The sequence below is a fragment of the Diabrotica undecimpunctata genome, chromosome 8 (genome assembly GCF_040954645.1).
Source record: "Diabrotica undecimpunctata isolate CICGRU chromosome 8, icDiaUnde3, whole genome shotgun sequence".
NCBI classification, from domain to species: Eukaryota; Metazoa; Arthropoda; class Insecta; order Coleoptera; family Chrysomelidae; genus Diabrotica; species Diabrotica undecimpunctata.
In genome coordinates this window covers 67,602,037-67,621,219 of record NC_092810.1, presented here as the reverse complement: position 1 = coordinate 67,621,219, position 19,183 = coordinate 67,602,037, and the positions used below count along the sequence as shown (strand labels likewise).

General features: G+C 30.8%; 1 protein-coding gene across 1 annotated transcript in view; it reads left to right on the top strand.

Annotated features, from left to right (window-relative positions):
* The first annotated feature begins 10,662 nt into the window (after positions 1 to 10,662).
* The window catches only part of Eip78C (Ecdysone-induced protein 78C), a 150,357-nt gene continuing 141,836 nt past the window's right edge, over positions 10,663 to 19,183 (top strand). Inside the window, exon 1 of the mRNA XM_072540433.1 lies at positions 10,663 to 11,092. The gene's annotated coding sequence lies outside the window, so the exon portion shown is untranslated. The remainder of the gene's footprint in view (positions 11,093 to 19,183) is intronic.

Sequence of the window (19,183 nt, the reverse complement as noted above, 5' to 3'; positions counted from 1 at the left end):
TGTATACTATATATGAAGATCTGGCTTTGGGGTAATTGTCGTTCCTTCGGTCTTTTATCGGCCCTTTTTATATTTCATGTGGCGTAACAATTTTTTAGGATGGCGAACAATAGGATAATGTCCGCTTTCTCATCGAAAGCGTGATCAATGCTTTACTGTCACAGGGGGAAGCAATAGGGATGTTAAGGGTCTATGGGGAGACCATTCGGAAAAAACTTTGTTCAGATATTCTACTTATTTTTTATATCAGGATCGGCTTTTATATTAATGACGATTTTGCCATGTTTCTCAGAACAAATATTACATTTTTTCAATTATCACATTTTATGATATTGACTCCCGGATATACCTAATCTTTTTTTATATAAATTCTATCATTTCCTTTTATTATATGCCTCCCAATTCTCTACAAATCTCTCTGGCTGTTTGTCTTTTTGCTGATTTGTTTATTGTGTAATCTTTACAATCTAAAGAAACTGATTTTTATCATGTATGTATTTAAATCAAGATTTAAGCGAATTAGATGAAATGTATACAGATGTATCACACAATAATTGAATAACTAAATATTTGTTATTTTCGCAAGTTACTCCAAAACTATAAAAATCCTACATTTTTGTTTCTTGACGTTTGTTTTCTTTTACTGCGCATGATTTGGTTTCTATTTAATTCTTCTGATACGGAAGTGGTAATACTGCAAGATTTCTATTCGATACTACAGGCAATATATGTCATTTTGGCAGTTATCAATAGAAAACAAATGAGTTACCAGAAAACAAGTGAGATACCAAACTATACTATGGTTCTTTTGCAAACCTTCTTTCAGTGCGTCATTAATTATGACGTCATATAATATATTGGACGTTTCGAGAATTATTTCATGTAATTATTGACGAATCAAACAGATAATAGAATCGTAGTTAGTCACAGGTGAAAAGCTTATGGCATTAAACTAGTACTTTTATTTCAAGGAGGATTCAATTGTAAACAATATTTTTGATTAAATTTATAAATATGGAAATATTTAAAAATTACAACGAAACGATCAATGTATTCAAATTAAAAATGTTTATTAGGTACCTAATATAATTATTTCACGACATAATCAACTAATGATATAGGTATCTGAAACAAAAAAAAACATAAAGGCGACAGGAACTATAAGAGAAAATCTTGTGTAAAAATGTCCAATAATGGAGTTTTCCTTTTCTAATTGAAAATAGTTAAGTAAGTTGAAAATAGTTAAGTAAGTTGAAAATAGTTTAGTAATTTAAGTATCAGTACTTGTTCCTTTTCCGTATATCTTGGCATTTTTAAAATATTTTAATGAAAAAAAAAACCCAAAACACAAAACAAAGCACAGCGAGTAGCGCTGTGAAATAATGTCCAATTTTGATCTGAACGACAACAATCACTTTACTCTTTGACACTTTGAAAGGATGGTCAAGATGGATGAAGGTTTACGTCAAATGTTCGTAATTCGCGCAATTAATTGGCTATAGAAAGCGCGCATTTTAAATATCAACGAATCAAACGTATGTTAGGAATAGACCGCTTATGTAAGTAACGCTGCAATATTTTTGTGTTTAATTACGGAATTACCGCTTTTTCCGTAGCATCCAACTTAATGCGTTAGAAAGAAATCGAAAAACTGTGGCGCAGAAGGAGCAAAGAAGGATCTCAGGAGAACTTTACTACAGAATTACAAGAACTACAGAAAAATATGGTTGAAGGGGGGCATGGTGGGCAGAAAGACCTTGAACATATTTTCTGCATACATAAAACTTAAATTATTAAATTTGTGTTACTGAAAGAACACATCTGTTCTTAGTTTTCATGATGTTTTAGGTTGTAATCACTAAAAATGACGAATAAACAAAATTTTTAAAATTATATTACATCGGATCATATGACAAGTAATACCTCATTTGACATTTTAAGTTCTTTTCAATGATATCTACAGAATTATCAGCTGCAACCGAAAATCTCATATTCATTTCAATTATAAACAATTGCCGGATCTGTGGTTCTGAAAAATATAACTTAAAATAAATATTTTTTAGGTGAACTAAGTTATCTGTTCATAGTTTTTGATAGGATAGAGTAAAGTATTAATTGAAAATTATGGTGTGGCATTTCGTAGGAGCATTTGGAATGGTACCAGTAATTTTTAATCGTGTAGGTATTACTGAAAATAACTTGAAACGCCCTTTTAAATGATATAATATTTGCTGTGACAACATAAAATAAAAATTTTATGTTGGCATTTATGACATTGAGGCTTATTTGTAATTGGTTGCTATTTTAACTTATTTATAAATTCAATTATTTTTGTATTAAAAAAAATGTTTTCAAAATTATAAAAAAATTTTAGAGAAGCATTCATTAGATTAGGACATTTTTGTATTAATTATTTTTAAGATGTATTAGCAGAAATTTTTACTTACTAAACTAATTTTTATTTGGTAAGTTAACAAAAATTGTTTTTTCTTTCTAGTTCAACCTTGTAAGATATTTTGTCTTTTTTAGCTCTTGATAATAATTGTAAACACAATTGAAAGCTCGAGATTAAAAAAATAGTTAACCAATAGCCCTTTTATTGACTCCAACCCATCCAAAACAGTTATATATATATATATATATATATATATATATATATATATATATATATATATACATATATAATATATATATATATATATATATATATATATATATATATATATATATATTTTATATTTTTATAGTGTGAAATACCAAGAAGATTAAATAGCACTATTTATTTCCATTTAAACTCTGAATAATGAGAGAATCTTCTTCCTGTTATTAATGGAACTTTTATCTATTGTCAAATACCAAGAACTTTTAAATGGATTATATCCAAAATGGGCATTACTTTACCATTTTTATGCATTTTACTTTGGTTACACAAAAATATGCAAAAAATTTACTAGTTGCATAAAATATGCACAGTAAGCTCTGTGCATATTTGCCTAAGTCTGATTATCATGCAAATCAGCACTATGCATTACATTGGTTACATCATTTTTAAACTCGTTCTCGTCGATCTGAAATAAAATTTGGACTCATCTAAGTAGAACAGATATTACCACTGGTAGATTGTACAATATTATATATTTTAATCCTTTATTGACAATGCTGCATCACAAATTTTCCTCTACATTCTACTTTAGGCTCTAAAAAACGGTGAAACGGTAAAAATTATTTATACGGTATGTAGTAGCTTACAATAAATCATCTCGAATATTAAATATATGAGAACATAATCTCATAAATCCCAATTGGGTCATTAAACCCAAATATCCGTACCAACATATTTCTATTTACAGTGGATTATTCATTAGTTATTCGATTGACAATTATTACTTCTCACAAGATATAAATAAATCGATGCACTTGGTATGAATTTTAACAAGTTGTTCGATACATAGAAACAGAAATTTCCATTTAAATAGCGTCAAGATAACAAGATTTTCAACAAATTTTATTAACAAGTATGATTACAAAACGTCAAGTGAATTTTAAAATAATGATAATTCCTCAGTTTTTTGACTATTTATTTGACGAGTGATAGTATATTTGGATAATAAACTCATGATAATGTCGAGATAATCATGCAGTGAAATCAAAAGTACAAATGTGGCGTGGGCTTAAAAACTGAGACCACATTTAAAGCAAAAATATCGATAAGTAATAGGATGTTTTTAATATATCCCCATTTTTCCATTATTCATGTATGATACAGACCCTTAAACATTTACTAAAAAGTCAAAATTTACATGAAAAGATCTTCTTGCGATTCCGGACGTTGACCATATTCAATGCAATATGGACTTTGTTACAAAAGTGTCATCTTCATCGAGCCTTGTGCGTCCAAAGTTGAACATAGGCCTCCCCTAATTTTTGCCAGTTCTGTCGATCTTGAGCTTCCTGTAGCCAATTCCCAGCGATTCTTTTGACGTCGTCTGTCCATCGTGTAGGTGGGCTACTTCTGCGTCGTTTGTCAGCTCGTGGTCTCTAGACTGTAGTTTGTGCGCCTGTTCTTCTTCTTATTTCTTCGTCTCTAACTCTGTCTCTAAGAATCAGTCCAAGTAGTGAGCATTCCATTCGTCGTTGGGCTACTCTGAGTTTCGCTGCTGTAGCCTGAGTTGAGGAAAGTGTTTCGGCGCAATAAATCCTGACTGGAAACACACATTGGTCGAACGTCTTCTTTTTCAAATAATTTGGCATGTTCCTCTTGAAGATGCTTGATAGAGCTCTATATGCGGCTCATGCTGCATATGGAGCGGCAATAGTATATCTTACAGTTAATATCTCTTCATTTTTCAATAATGATAATCGAGCTTCTCTCATTCCCAGACTACTTTGAAACACAAAATGGATTTTTCCATATCGTCTTTGTACTTCAGCAACTTTCCTTCTTTTAAGCACATTTAGTAACTCTATAATATGACTTATAAGACTTACAAGATTCTAACGTGTAATGGTGTTCACCCTAAAGTAGTCCTCGTCGGGAAATCTGCACTCTGTTCGGATCTGTTTGCTTCCGAAACAATTTATCTCAGGTAGTGCCATGAATGGGTATAAAAAGTTACCAACGATGAGGTACTTCGGCGCATGAGTAAACAAAAATAATTACTAATCGTGATCAAAGAGAGGAAAATACAATACTTGGGTCATGTGTTGAGAGCGGAAAGATATGAATTACACCTACACTCTACTAAGGCATTGCTTCCTAACTAAAATGCTTCGCTCAGTATTTGGTCGGTTGATCAAAGGGATTAACAAGGGAACAGAGAAGGGATCATACGTCGCCGCCTTTAAGGTGTTCTACAATATATTATGTTAGCGCGACTATACTTGTACTTTGTTTTCGCTGGTTATTAATGTTCTTATCCTTTTCTTTTAACAATCAATTCTCATTTAAAATTCTTAAATACACTTTTTATCCATTGTCGTTTTACTACTTGGGTATAAGTTTGGACATAATTTGTTCAAAGTAAAAGATTTAAATATATATATATATATATATATATATATATATATATATATATATATATATATATATATATATTATAACACTATTTACTAAAGATTACACTTACACACTATTTCACACCGTAAAAACATACATAAAACCTGAAATTCTAAGGAACATCCAGCGCTTATTATTGTGTCTGTACAATAATATGCTTCAACAAAAGAACAAGAATCAGATAATGGATTTCTGTTCTTTTGTATCTATTATATATGTACTTTATTAATTGTCAATTTATCTCCATACTTTTGGACGTAGGCAGTGATGTAGGGAGCGTGCAGTAAAGAGGATATATGAAATAAAAAAGTTTTGATTAAGCTCCATTTTTTTAATAGGGTAAAAGCAAATTTTGTGTTATGTAAAAATTTAGGGGTTAAGCTCTTAATTCTTAGAAATAAGATATACAGATGGCTCATTGTAATGATAGCATCGAATTACACAATTGATTTTGCACGAGATTAATTTAGATGCTTTGATTTATGTCATACTTTATAACCGATAGATACATCAGCTATAAACTGTAACTGAGAATATCTTAGAAATACCACCACCTCGTAGATACATACAGATTTTCTTTTATAGATGGTTATCATGGGCACATTAGATCCAATTATCGTTTATAAATTATGAGTAGGAATACCACAGAATGATCACCACGTTGTACATACGAACAAAGTTGTATTTTGTAGACATAAAGATAGTCTTCATAAAAACATTAAATATAAGTAAAATTTTGGTATTTTTGTATGACAGCAGTGATGGATCCAGCATTGTAAAAAGGAAGGGGCCAATTTTGAGCTACATGCTATGTGGGTTTAAATTATATTTCTTTGGCTAAGACTCTTCTTTTAAAATAATGCGGTATGTAGGTTAATTTTGTTTGTTTGTTTTATGTTTTAAACTCCTTCAAGATTAATTTGTGAGCGTGGGAAATGAGTCTTGTGGAATTTGCGCTATTGATTTCGACGGGTTTGGCTTCAGCCCCTCTGTATATACCATAATAACATGGATCGTGAATAAATTATTTACATTTTAGAGATTTTTTTAATTATTCAAAGAATGAAAGTTATAATTAAAAATGACAAAAACAATGTCAAAACAATTAACAGCATTAACTAATAAAATTTTAAAACAGAAAAGGAGATAAAAACAGCCAGAAAACTACAGAAGTATATATATATATATATATATATATATATATATATATATATATATATATATATATATATATATATATATATATATATATATATATATATATATATATATACGGCTGTCGCCGCTTCTCCGCCCCCAATTTCCATCTTTTTCTGTCATATGCAGTTGCCTCTTCTAAGTTTCTTGGCGCCATTGCTTTATCAATATCGTTGCGCCAACTTCTCTGTGGTCGCCCTCTCTTTCTTCTTTCAGAAGAAATCAATTCCAGTACTCTTCTAGGCCATCTGTACTCTGGCATTCTTTTAACATGTCCGAACCAGATTAATTGTTTTCTTTCTATGTCATCATTGATATTTCGCTCCATTACCGCAGCTTCGTCTCATACTTCCGAACCGTAAAGTGTAATACTTTGGACTATACTACCGTAAATGTGTTTTTTGGTTTCTCGTCGAATTGTTTTTTGCCAGAGGAGAGAGTTTAAGGCACGGGTAGCTGCTCTGCTCTTGTTTATTCTTTCCCTGATTTCATCTGCGCTATTTCCCTTCTTGTTGAAAATGATCCCAAAATATTTGCAGAATTTGCATTTTCATGTTTAGACCTGCGACCTCATATTCTTCTTGCAGTTTTCTTACCATATAGCTAAGATCGTAGCTGTCTTCGGCAATTACTACCTGGTCATCCGCAAAGAAAAGTGTATATAGCGTGTTTTCTTCCACCGTTATTCCCATGTTTCTACATTTTTTTACCCATTTCACTAAGGATCTGTCCAAATAGATTTTGGTGGGTGACAGAGAGCAGCCTTATCTTAGTCCCTACTACAGAAGTATAAACTTGTTAAATACTACGCTAAAACTTACAACTAAAATTTTACAAGTGCTAATAAATCAAAGGATAAGTTTAGCAGATGAACAACAGGGTTTTTGTAGTAGAAGATCGTGTATATGTATGTACAGCCAGCGTTAACAGGCCTTTTAGGCCCATTGCTGGATGGATAATTTCCATCGTTTTCTGTTCTTAGCTATCAGCTTCCAATCGCTGATTCCCATCTCTCTGACATTTTTTCATCACTACATCTCTCCATTTCTTTCTTGGTCTTCCTCTCTTTTTTTTTGCCCTTATGTACTCTCCAAGCAATATTCTTCACTAGTCTATTACCTTGCATTCTTTCTAGATGTCCGAGCCATTTTAGTCTACGTTTTTTCACCAATTTTATTGGAAGATCGTGTACAGATACAATATTTGTTATAAAGCAAATTACTGAGAGATCACTAGAGTATAATAGACCAGCATTTCTGTGTCTGATTGAGCCCCATGCTCTTTAATATGATCAACCATCAAAAGATGGAGTGACAACATTCCATAGAGTTACTAATCCGCCAATAAACAAGCAGAATTGCTTATAAAGAGGAAGAAGAAAAAGAAGATAATTAAAAACAAAAAAAATTGTCAATAAAAAATTTGTATTGCATAATTTTTTTTTTCTACTCTACCGGCCCGTTTTAGCCTACCGATCCATCGGAATGAGTCCCGTACTAATAAAATATATTTATATAATTCATATACTGTAATTTAAAAAAATGTATAATAATCCATTTGAAAAAAAAATTGGGTGTTTTTATAATCTTTATATATAATTAAAAAAAAATTAAATCACTTGCTTTGAAAGCGATTTCCCTATCGCCGATTTTTCTGCAACGTAAATGAGAGGTATAAAGTTAGAAATGAACTTTTATAGGAATCTATCTTCTTTTTGTGCCGTACCCAATTTTGAGTGTCTGCTGCTCTTATGGATATATCTGTGTTGTTTTTTACGCCCATAAATATATGGGACCTTCAGTTTAACCTAGATTGTAAAGGACTAAGCCAGATGGGCTATATTAAGAACACGACTAGGCGAGTCTTTTACAGCTGGCACGGTTTCTCACATCCTATTTTCCAGCGTTTTCTGTTGAAGCACTTCAGTTTTAAATCTTTCTTACCTATCTTTTTTGGCCATCTTTTTTCAGACATTCTCTGCAGTTGTCCACACCAGTTTAGTCTTTTGGCTTCGATTGTGTCTATTATTTCTAGATCAATTTCCATTTCTCTCCTTATGAGTTCGTTCCTCACTTTGTTAGGTCTATTGAGTCGGCAACATCGTATCCAATGGTCCATTTCCGTGGACTTAGTTGTTGATTTGTTTCTTTGATTTAATTCCCAGAGTTCGGCGCCGTACAACCCAATACTTTCTATTATTGTTTTTTAAATCCTTCTTTTATTTTCTTTTATTTTATTATTCCGCAATAGTCCGTATACCTGTCTAGTGGCTGATCTTGCTTGGGCAATCCTGAAATGTATTTCTTCGTTACTCCCTACTTTTGATCTTATTTGGACTTCCAACTATTTGAAGGTTTCAGATGATTTTATAGTTCTCATTTCAATTTGTAGGCTTTCTGGTTTTTCTACTGCAACTAAGTACTCAGTTTTTTGTATATTCATTGTAAGGCCCCACTTGGTGTACTCCTCTTCCAGTTCCCGAAACATATAGTGTATATTACTCTCGTCTTCAGCTAGAATGGCTTGGTCGTCAGCGAAGTTTATCGTGTACAATCTCTCGTCTTCGATTGGGATGCCCAGATTGCAGCATTTTCTTCTCCACATTAAGAGCATCTCATTAAGATATGATTGAAGAGTAGGTGCTATGCAGCAGCCTTGCTTTAGATATTGACTAATAGGAATTTCTGTAGTTAATTTGTTTTCAGTTTTAATGTCTACCGTCATATTTTTGTAAAGCTGTTATAGTTATGTAAAGCAGATAACTGAAATACAAAAAAGGATAGGTCTCGCATGAGCTACCTTTGGTAGATTGAACACCATTTTAAGTCTAATATTCCAAATTGTTGAAAAAGAAAGGTTTTTAACCAATGTGTTTTACCGGTCCTTACATATGATGCAGAAACACTATCGCTGACAAAAGAAACAATAAATAAAATAAGAGTTACACAACAAGCTATGGAAAGATTAACTGACAAAGACAAGAGGCATATCGAAACAGAGGACCACCACCGACTAGATGGACGGATAATATAAAGCGAATCACCACAAATTGGATGCAAGAAGCTCAAGATAGAAATCAGTGGAAAATTTTACGGGAATCCTTCGTTGAGCAGTGGACAAATATAGGCTAGTTAATGAAGCACACGAAAAACAGACCTTCTAGAAATGTTTGTATCAGCTGCAATTTTGCCATGAATTAATTTGAGGAGTTTCACTTAACAATACGTCATTATTACCATTTAGTGGTACAGGACCAGCATTTGCAACATGTTTCACATGTCCAGTTTCTCTAAATTTCCTTTTATTTTTACTAACAATGGACTGTGTGATAGGCGTATTAGAATATTTTATATTAAATAAAGTACATACTTCTTGTTGCGTATTGGTTTTATCCAACTATTCTTTGTGTTTCTATTATTGGGGCCATTATTTATTTATTTCATGCAATAAACTATTCCTTATAAGAAAATGCAAAGAACTGACTTAAATTTGACAGAAGCTACCTCGATTTTTTAAAACTAGACTTTTTGCTATACCTAGTTTTTTTTCGTTACTTAGGTGGCTAATGTGGAAATTTATATTTGGCATTTTATATTAATAGAAAGAGCATCAATACTAAACATTTATTAATAACCTTCTTCAAGTGTTTTACTAATAGATAAACTTAGGAAATAATTTACTGTCCATTTAATCCAATACATTTTAAGAAATTAATGAGGATGAGCCGGATCGCTGATCGACCACCAAATTTACAAGATTTAAAAAATATAATTAGATTGGAAATTCGTAATATAACTCAAGAACTGATCCACAATATTCAAGAAGGTTATCGTCATGGTTCCAAATGACAGGTGTGTAGCAGTTTGAACATTTAATTTAAGCGAAAAGCAATGTTTATTTCTTAAATAAACATTGTTTCTCTTTCCTACCAGCAGTAAAATGTATTTTGAATTAAATAAATTACATACATACTTCTTGTTGTCATACTTCTAATTTTCAATCATAATTTAAAAATAAAAATCGACCCGTTTCGGAATATGTCTCCAAAATGGCCCATTCTCAAAAAAAAAAAATGAAATTCCCTCACTATATATATATATATATATATATATATATATATATATATATATATATATATATATATATATAGTGTGAGAAAAAATATAACTAGAAGATTAATTGAAAAACATATAAGTTATGTCTGTATAAAAATGGAATATAATTTTAGTGATATTCGTTTGAATTATAGTTGTCGTGAAAGCTTAGAATATTATTCGTACATTAAATTATTTAATTTTGAATTAAATTATACTCAAATTTTGTATTAAAAATAAATAAGTCAGTGAATTACAGTAAAATTTATTATATTTAAGAAACGGAAAAATAGAAATGTATTGTTCGTGTTAAATTAAGCAGATTCCCAATAATAAATTCCTGCTCATTTCTCTTTATTTACAACTTTTCTACCGTCACCGCCAACAGCATCATCATTGTACACTTCATCGGTGTTCAAGCACCACCAACAAAACTTAGCGCTGAGCGTTCTTGAGGTCGACAACCCAGAAGCCGGTAGCATGGCATTACTTCCCTTCTGCCAGCTCCTCGTCCCTCGTACCTCATCAACCACGTTACTTCAGCTGCGTCACACTACGGTCCACCTGGCTTCGATCATCTTCTTCAGAGGTTGTTTTAGTACTACGGGAACGCGATTATGCTCTACTCGCTAGAGACGACGTCCACCGGGACCTGGTGAAAACGTGGAGATGGCGTCCAGCCGCCTGCTAACTACGCGACTATCTGTTTTTCGATCGCTAGGACGACAGGAACGACGAAGTCAAGGTTCGGATCTAGAGTGGTGGTGTTGTTTTCAATTGGGTCATGTTTAAATTATGGATACCTATATTTTTACCCCATTTTTTAAAGGAAAAAAGTGTTTTTAATAATCTTTTGTGATATCGTGTCTATTTTGTCTTGGATCTTAAAGTACGAAAAACATGAAATCTATTTTCATACAACAATGTTGAAGGTGATCTTTTAATGGTAAATTGTAGTATTATTTATACCAATTTTTACTAGTAATTATTAAATAATAATTATATATTGATTACAAAAAAAATATTTATCAGTATAAATCTCTAAAAAAAACTGAAATAATTATGCTTTGGTCAAAATAAAATAAATAGTATATCGCAAAATAACAAAAAGTTGTTTCAGAAGAACGTTTGTATGCGAATTTCGTTTAAATTTATTGAGTTTGTTGAAAAGAAAGATGTGAAAGTGTTGTAAATTGGCTGCTAACACATAATAGGTATGCACCACAAGTATTCTTACAGAATATAGCTGTATCAATGGTACTTTAAAATATTTCGATTACCAATTTCATTGAAAATTGAATAATGTGAATTAAATTTGTGCACAATGAAAGAACATATATATATATATATATATATATATATATATATATATATATATATATATATATACTTATACAAATTTTTTCGTCTCCTAGGTACCTCTGTATTAATTTTCAATTCCTTTTTTTGAACATACTAAAAGTTTAGACATTTTTTAATTAAAAATTTTCATTCATCTTTGTTTACAGATATTATGCTAGTATATTTCTTGTTTAAATATTATGTTTTTATGGGATTAAGCCACATAATATTTAACTTGACCATGCCACAAGAAAATAGTTCCAGAACCTGGCTATTTCTTGTTTGAGTTTCTTTACTTTTGGAGTCTACTCTGCCAAGAGTTCTACATTTTCTCAACTATATAAATCAAAATTGTCAGGGGGTTTACGGTTGACGATATTTTCTTTCTTGGTTAGTTATTTTTATTTAAGTCTCTCTTTATTCACTTTGTACATAAACCAGTTTTTTCAAGAGTGTAATAGATTACTTTTCTCTTCTGCGTATCTGAGTTTACACCAATGTTTCTTTACTATTTTTTCTTTACTATTTCATACTTTCGTTCGTTTTCGTATATTTACGTTATATTATATACAATTTACTTATATATAGTTATTATCATATATTATACTTATTTAACAAAATTACTGTGTTATTGTATTATTTATCACCTGTTCTTCTACATTAGTTCTGCTTTCTTAAAGATTAGAGATTTTCGTATATAAATATGCTCTTTCAAATGGTTCTGAAACTGTTTTTTTTTTGTGGCATGTCAAAGTGAAAAAATATTATGTTTATATGGGACTAATCCACAATTGACGATAATGAATATTACATTTTTAATTAAAGTGTGCCCACATAGGTACCTGTTAAAAAGGTTCTTAAACTGTTCTCCTTTTTAAAATAATCTTTTTTGAAAACGATTTCCTTAGTGAAAATCAAAACGTCCAATGTTAGTTAAAAATGTAATTTTCTTTTTAATTAATTGTGGCTTAATCCCATATAAACATAATATTTAGTTATTTAGATTGTTTATCACTTCTATCTATTAAGGATCTGTCATTTTTATTTTTACTTTTCTTCTTATGGGTATTTTTCTATTTCAGATTTTAATATAAAAATTTCTTCTTTCAGGAAGAATGGTTGAAAACATTCAAGTTTTGCTATTGTAGATTCTATGAGCTCTTTCTTTTATATTATAATTCAAGAATTTTTATATTTATATTGCTGTTTTCTCTTTCCGAATATTTATTATTTAACAATATTTCTCTTTTGTTGTATATTTATTTTATTATTATTATTATTATTATTTTCATCTTCTATCTCCCTTTTTCTGAGATATTGTACTTTTAAAGATAAGTTTAATATATACAGAATGTTTTCTTTATACGACGAAGGCTAATATCTTCGATATCAGAAGAGATAATGCAAAACGTTTGATATAAAGATTATATATACAAAAAAATTCACGTTTTAAAATTATTTTCAAATATATAGGAAGTTGCAAAGAGCTAGAACGAATTAAATTTATTTTTTAATAGAACAGCCTGTATATTATTATAAATATGTAGTCTTCTTATATTTTCTATCATGTTAATATAAGGTTTTAGTATCTTTTAGTATCTATTAAAATGGGACCCTTTTCGTGAAAATCTTTCGAAAATAGTAATTTGTGTTAATATATGGATGGCGCAAAACTTATTTCCTCTAATTTATATATTTGTAATACAGTACCTTATATTTTAATTACAATTACAAAGTACTTTAAAAATACGTCTAATTTTATATAGCACTGCCATGTATATTATCAATTAAAACTACAATTTTCATTAATGCAGCTTGTCACTCCTTATTCGGTCTCTCAGTGTGTTTCCTGTAATTCTTCCAAGTATTCATATTTCTGCTGTTTCCGGAATTCTCTATTTTCGCTGTTTTGGGTCTTATTTCTGATGCGTTTGTCATTATTGGTCTTATCCTGGCCTTATTTGGTCTTTGTACTTGATTTCTTACTTCTTTCTCAATATCTCCATAGGTAAACAGTGTAATCCCAAGGTACTTATTTTCATTACTTATTCAGTACTAATTACATTAACTTTCAGTTAACATCTTATTGGTTCTTTACTATTGTTCGGTACTATTGTTTTAGTTTTGTTAGTTAAAATCATAATGTTAAATTCCTTTGCTCTTGTATTAAATCTGTGAACTAGTCTATGAAGGCTACCTTTATTTTGGACTGGCAATATTGCATCCTCTGCTTAATAGAAAATTTTAATTTCATTGTTTCCCATTCTGTATTATCTTCCTTTATTGACGCTCTTTATAACTTCTTCCATGAATTTATTAAATAGCATAGGGCTTAGTGAATCCCCCTGTCTTATTCTTTTGCCCGTATCTATAGGTTTCGTAAGTTGACCATATATTCTTATCTTCATCTTATTATTTTAAAAGACGTTTTCAATTGTTTTTATAATATCCAGCGGGATCTTTTTATTATACAAGAGATGTATTACATATTTAAGCCTAAGTGTAATTTTGTAATCTCTTTTATGACGAATATTGCATCTGTACATGACCTTCCGGTACGGAAACCTTGTTGCTTATCTGCTAAGTTTGTGAGCTAATTTATTCGTTATTGCAAAATTTTAGTTGTAAGTTTCAGGGTAGTATTTAGCAAATTGATACCGCTGTAGTTTTCTAGTTGTTTATTATCGCCTTTTTTAAATAATAGGATTAACTTGCTTAACCTCCATTTTTCTGGTATTTGCACCCTTTTCGATGTGTTTCGGCTCTATTGTTGATATATATTTTATCGTTTTTTTTTTTGTGGGTGAAATACAAATTGTAAAAAAGAAGTTCTTTATTATATACGTTTCGACTTCAAAATCTAAAAGAACAAAATTAAATAGGTTATTTTTAAAACGACTTCTATTTTGGAAAACAATGATGTTGAAATCACATAAACACATATTATGTCAAATTCCACAGAAAATATTTACTTTTTGGATGCCAAAAACATTGATTTTGAAATTTGAGAGCCCATTCTTGGGACTATGTTTTTTCTGTTCTTTAGTAATTTAAACTAAAGGAAAAAATAGTGTCACCACCCGAAACGGGGGTAATCAGGTGTTTTTTGCCAAATTTTAAAAATTAAATGAGCGAAATAGTATTGATTTGAGCGTAAAAATGTCGCGACTTAAAACCACTGTAGAATTTGTTCAAAAGGACCTACAAACCTTTAAAAAAAATGACGACTTTTCATACTTTTAAAATAATTTTTTGTTTTTCCCTTCATTCTCAATCTGCAGGGTGAGTTTTAAGTATGGAACGCCTTAATTATCTTGAAAATACCTTGCATAATTTTTTATAGATTTTCGTACGAGGATCTTGTGATGCAGCCGATATTATGGTGGTATTTACATTGTTGTCAGATCTTCAGTGTTTAAGGAAATCAAATGAACTTTCTTATTTCAAATAGATTATCCTATACTTATATATATTTTTTTGCCTTTTAAAGTCCTTTAAAAATACTGATTATTTTTTATTTTATGTTCCATATACCTAAATTCCATAATTTCGGAGTTATTACCACATTTTTATTATCTTCGCCGAAGTTACATTATTACATGACAAAATTTAGATGGCTATGGCTGTTACAATAACAACTTTGACTTTTTAATAAATTAGTATTTTTGGTGTCTATTTAAAGTCACAATGGATTGTATATCTGAAAAAGAACGAAATGAGATATTATTGATATTATGATAATATGGTGATATGCGTCGAAGTCAACAAGAAAGGTATAATATCTTTAATAATGTATATACTAACCGAAATCCCATGACAAGATCTACTGTCAGAACATTAGTAAAAAAGTTTAACGAAACTGGTTCAGTAAAAGATTGATCAAAATCAGGGCGCAGAAAAAATGCATGAAATAAAAACAAATCTTTAAATGTTTGTGTACTGTTAGAAGACTATCCACATTTGAGACAAGAAATTCCATTCATACAAAATAAGATTAGATCAGGAGTTGTCAGATGATGATTTCGATAGACTTCAAGAGTTTGCAGACATAATGATGAGAAAATGGTTCAATCAAAACGACCGGCGAAAGTAAATCGGCATAATACAGTTATGCCTATATACAGATACTTCTTCTACGGCACTACAACCCAAACTGAGCCTTGGCCTCCTTTATGTTTTGTCCCCACCCTTGCTTCTCTGTGGCTGATCTTCTTCATACACGCACTCCTAAAAGGGCTTGTGCGTCGCTGTTTACTGTGTCTTCCCAGCGCTTTCTTGGCTTTCCAACAGGTCTCTTTCCCTGTATTCTAGCATTCAGTGCTTTCTTTGGTAGCCTATCTTCTCCCATTCTTATCACATATCCGGCACATTGCAATCTTTGTATTCTAATGAAGTCTGACAGTGGTGCTTCCTTATAAAGTTGATAAAGCTCGTTGTTGTATCGACTTCTGAAGATTCCGTTTTCCCTCACAGATCCTAGTATTCTTCTCAGTACTTTTCTTTCGAATGTGTCGAGTTTGCTTTTGGATGTTTCTTTCAGGACCTATGCTTCACTGTCATAGCATGCTATTTGTCGAATTAAGGTTTTATAGATTCTCATCTTTGGATTTCGGTGGATATTTTTAGACAGGGGAGAGGACAAAATAAGCTCTGTTTGCCTGCGTTATTCTCTTCCGTATTTCTCCATCTTCTGATCCGTTGGCATATATTTCTACTCCCAGGTATGTAAACTTTTCAACCGTTTCAATTTCATCTTCAGGTATAATGTTTTGTGGGACTATATTTCTTCTCGTCTGTATCATTATTTTTGTTTTTTCTGTATTAATTTACAGACGCCTTTTTGTTTGCGTTTTTAACTCTGCGTATGTTTCCTGTGCTCCTGTTGATGTTCTACTCGTAATATTAATATCATCCGCATAAGCGGCCAGTTGAACCGTTCAGTTGGTCAGTAGGTTTCCTCGTCCACTTTGCGTTTGCCTAACCGTATACTCCTGCGCCAGGTTAAACAAAGTTGGGGCCAGCCCATCTCCCTGCTTTAAGTCCTGCGAAATTTTGAAAAAGTCTGTCCGGTGGTTTTGTATTGGTACATATGCCGGAGTTTCATCCAGTGTGGCTTTAATAAGTCTAATTAGGTTATGTGGTATTGTCAATTCAGGCAATATATTGTAGAGTTTGTTCCTTTTGACTGAGTCGTATGCCTGTTTGAAGTCAAAGCCTACTGGTTGGAGCCACTGGTTTATAATATCCGTGAAGACTTTATATGCTGTACGTAGTAGAGAAAGTCCACGGTAGTTTTTGCACCGGAGTTTGTCTCCTTTTTTATAGATCGGGCATACTATACTTTTCTTCCAGTCGTCGGGTATTTTCTCTTCTTGCCATATGTCTTTGATGAGCGCGTGGATGTGACTTGCTAGGTAGTTGCCACCTACCTTATAAAATTTTGCTGGTATTTCGTATTTATCGTAATAGCTTCGAGAACTTCCTCTATGGTTGGAGTTTCTACTCCATTTTCTACTTCATTATCTTCTACGTAGTTTGTACCCATTTCATCTTCCATGTCTACTTGTGCACCAAGTAGGGTCTGAAAATAATGCTTCCAGGTTTCTGTGACTTTCTGTTGGTCACTGATTAATTGCCCACTTTTATCTTTACATAGACTTGTTTAAAGTTTATACCCACTTTTTATCTTTTTTAGATATTCGTAAGCCCCTCTAATTTAGTTGTTTTAAACATTTTCTTCCATTTTTCTATTTGGCCATTTTCATAGGCTCTTTTTTTATTTCTACATGATGTTCGTCTTTCCCGTGTGCTTCTTGTTATATACATTTTGTAGGCCTTGTTAAGATATTATTAGGATATAGGATATAAATTATTGAAAAGTATTCAAATTAAACGAATTTATTCATCTAAATGTTTTATTTTATCTTCGGTGAAGATAGTGTAAATGTAGCAATAACTTCTAAATTTTGGCATTTAGGTATGAGGAACATTATATAAAAAATAATCAGTATTTTTTAGCACTTAAAAAGGTAAAAATGTGCAGGATGATGGATTTGAAATAAGAAATAATTTCGAGAAAATGGTAAATCTGACAATAATGTAAACACAATAATATCGGTCGTATTACAAGAACTTTACACACAAAAACTTATAAAAATCGTGCAAGCCGTTTCCGATATAATTAAGTCGTTCCATACTTAAAACTCACTTTGTAGATTAAAACGCAAAAAAAACAAAAGCATTATTCTAAAAGTAAAAGAAAGACCTTCATTTTTGTTTTTTAAAAAAGTTAATAGGTGCTTTTGAACAGATTCGACAGTGATTTTAAGTCGCGAGATTTTTATACTGCAAAATCACTATTATTTCGCTCTTTCAATTTTTGAAATTTTGCAAAAAAACGTGATTACCCACATCCCGGGTGGCGGCACTATTTTTTTCTTCAGTTTTACGTACTAATAAATGAATCAATCAATCAATCGTTATAAATATTGGGTGGTTTAAATAATATGTGGTTTTATTTATTATTTATTGTCGTTATTTTTTTATTGCTATAAATTTTTTTCGTTATTTTCTACATTTTTCTCTCAAATTTTTATTAGTAATTATTATATGAATTATTAAGTATTTCTATTCACGTTTTTGTTATAGGATTTGACTTTCCATTATATTCTACTATAAAGAATTTCACTGAATCCTTTCTCTTTTATCTTATCGTGCCAAATTGCTTATGGTAGTGAATCTTCTTTATTCAATTCTCTTAGTGGTAAATGCTTCTGTATTCATTTTGGATTTCTTTTTTTTGTATTGACAAATATTCCAAACAAAGTTTTTTGTTGTTTTTCTTGTTTAGTTTTATATTTTGTTTATGTTACATTATTTTGTTTATATCTGATTAGTTTTATCTTTTTTTCGAGTTTCGGCTGACTATTTTCATTTGTTTTATTGACTATTTACTATTTTTTTGGTATATAATTTAGTATATCATAGGAGGCCTTCATTCCGTTTTAATGATGTTAGATAAGCATTTAATGTTCAGATATAAATTTTATGAGAATGGTATTCTGCAAATGAAAATTTACAGGCCTTATACATTTCCTCTTAAGTTTATATATTTTCTCCGTTTTTATTTAAACCAATATTTTCCAACATTTTTGTTCCAAATTGTAAAATTAATTCTTGGTTTCTCATCTGTTTTGATTATTAGCTTTGTAGGTGCTACATTAAAAATAAACTAATGTTTAGGCTTCGCAAAAGCAAAAGTTTTTAAGATTGGGAAAAAATTAACTTCGTTATTATTGTTTGTCGTTATTATAAAATCGGTTAATAATGTAATGTCACTTGCACACATTTGACTCCCGTTGATAATTTAATTACAAAAATGAAAAGCATATTAATTTATTAATGTTTTCAATTTTTCATAAATCCTTCTTCTTTTCCTTTTTGAATAATTCATAAATTATTAAATTATAATTATTTATGACTTGAAGATCCTTAT